Source organism: Pongo abelii, chromosome 11 (assembly GCF_028885655.2).
Source record: "Pongo abelii isolate AG06213 chromosome 11, NHGRI_mPonAbe1-v2.0_pri, whole genome shotgun sequence".
NCBI classification, from domain to species: domain Eukaryota; kingdom Metazoa; phylum Chordata; class Mammalia; order Primates; family Hominidae; genus Pongo; species Pongo abelii.
The window spans coordinates 42,016,933-42,019,551 of record NC_071996.2 but is presented as its reverse complement, the minus strand read 5'-3'; the positions used below and the strand labels follow the sequence as shown (position 1 = coordinate 42,019,551).

Here is a 2,619-nt window from a genome sequence, read left to right as displayed (position 1 = left end):
TTTCAAGGTAAAAGCCATTGGATCTTGTGTGAGTGTATGTTTGTGTGTGTGTGTGTGTGTATACATGCTTAAATGTATTTATGTGTATACATTTGTACTATGCTATGTGGTACGTCTAGCATGCTACCAAATGGCTTCTAAGTAAATGAATACTCATAAATTTTAAAAGTCCAAATATTATTTAAGTTTACATGAATTTAGTAATTTTTGATAAATAAAAACTTTAATTTTTTTAATAAAATTGAAATTAAAAAGCCTTGAAAATTATTAGCAAACATTCTTATCTGAGTTTACTGATTAAGATGTCAGGGTTTGGCACAAATGCTGTAAGACTACAACCCCAGCCAAAAATAATCTTGTATAATTTGTTTGACAGATACAGGAGCTGGGGTTTTCCATACACATCTGTACTGCCTTCCCTCAGCTTCAGATTTATCCCCATCAGCACACTCATTTCTTTCCTGGCTCTGCCTTGGCCATAAAAGACACAACTCTTCTGGGTGATATCCCATCATATAAATCTAGGCATTATCTCCTAGTCCCTCTGGGTCTCTTCCAAGTATTTTTTTTTTCTTAACCTGTTTTTTCTTTGGTTTTTTTTTTGTTTTTTTTTTTTTAATTGAGGGGGTCTTGCTCTGTCACCCAGACTGGAGTGCAGTGGCATGATCTTGGCTCACTATAACCTTCATCTCCAGGGCTCAAGCCATCCTCCCACCTCAGTCTCCCAAGTAGCTGGGACTACAGGCACAAGCCACCATGCTAATTTTTGTATTTTTTGGTAGAGACAGAGTTTTGCCTTGTTGTCCAGGCTGGTCTTGAACTCCTGGGCTCAAGCAATCTGCCCACCTCAGACTGGTGCTGTTATTACAGGTGTGAGCCTCTGGGCCCAGCCTCTCTTCCAAGTCTATGACTCCAGAGCACTTTAGGGGCCTGTCTCTTCAGTGAAGGAGGCTTCCACTGGTGTTGTGGGGAGCATCTTGGGCATTGACTCAGATGCGGGGGCCACTCTCTTCTTAGAGATAACCCTGATAGAGTTGGCAAAGGTGAGACAGTTCTCTCTCTGATGGCTGTTTCCAGATGTACCATAGGTACCAGGATTCACCTGAGACCAGGGTGGTGACTGGCAGAGAAGTACTCATAACTCCATGAGAGGCATGAAAATCAAGGTCCCGGGGTTCAACTTGGGGATGTGGTAACTGAGGAGACCATGGTCCCTGGCTTTCTGGATGGCACGGGTCAACATCTTGTGCTGCTTTGTACAAACTCCTGTGTATGGAGCATGGAAGATAATACCCGTGTTGGCACTGACAAACTGTTCCAAGAGCTTAACATTCCTAAAGTCAACATGCAACTTGTGATCTTGGAAGATGGGGCAGGGATTCCCAGCAACTTTATTCCTATGTATACATGTCTTTTGAGTCTGCTGCAGGGGTATACCACCCTTGTAGTAGTGGCAATAGTTCACCCAGTTGGGATGAGAACCCTATGGTTCCTGGTATTCTTCTGATTCCAGATATTTCCAGGGTTCATTCTTATATAGTGAAATGGGAACTGGGGGCAAAGAATCTTTCTCAGAACGAGCTTTGGTGAAAGAGTCTGGAGGGGAACCTGAACTCCACTGGTACTTCAGAAGAGAGAAAGGATAGGAAGCTGCCTCAGTAGGTGTTTAATATGGGCATCACCATCTTAAACCCAGATCAGGTAAGTTGTGTTGTTATTGAGAAAAAAAATACATATATATTATTTTGTAATTTGGAGATTATTTAAAAGTTATTTATAACACAAGATTAAAAACAGTAAGTCAGAGAGAGAGAGACAGAGAAGTAAAAGGATTATATAGAGAGAAAGATATTTTTAATAAGGAAGGTTATAAAAAGAAGAAAATAATTTTGTATGAGAGAAGATCTTATATGGTAAATTTTTGTCCTAAAGTAAAATGACTTATTATTTTAAAAGAAGTAGTACAAACAAATCAATATGTTGTTCATGGTCTAAGTCCTAATAAAGATTGTGGGAAAACAAATTTATAAAATAAATTTTGTATGTGATTTAATTGCCTACAATTAAAAAGAAATTACCTATAACAGTTCTAAGAATGGTCATCTATGTTAAAATAAGATTTTTCTAAGTTATTAATTTACTCTTAATAAAATTATAAGAGGTTTGTTTTTTAATTCTATAATTTTAGACCTACAGCTCCTTTATCCCCAGTGGCTTCTGCAGGCAACACACCTCATTGCCACCAATCATCCATTGATTCCTTTCAGATAGTCAACCAGGACAGTACCCAGTGCAAGGCATCTTACGAGCCTTCCTCTATGATGACCTCTGGCAGGTCACCAATGGGAAAGAGGGATGGTTATTGTATATGTCCTCTTCACAACTTCAGATATTTACAACTAGAAGTCACATTCTAAATGATTAGGAAAAAATCCTGGGATTCAAAACCTCATTCAGAGTATTTTTCAGACCTATAACCCCAGTTGAGCAGATGTCCAGTCCCTTTTGAACATTCTCCTCACTGGATGAAAAATTAAAAAAAAAAATCCTTGGTTATTAGAAGTGCTAGGGAGGAAATGGACAGAGCCCACAGAGACAAGATAAAAAATCCTGTTAGGA

The 2,619-nt window shown here is 38.8% G+C and overlaps 1 pseudogene; it reads right to left on the bottom strand.

Annotated features, from left to right (window-relative positions):
• Nucleotides 1-904: 904 nt before the first annotated feature.
• LOC100457289 (small ribosomal subunit protein mS40-like) lies at nt 905-2,103 on the bottom strand (annotated as a pseudogene).
• Between the last annotated feature and the right edge of the window lie 516 nt (nt 2,104-2,619).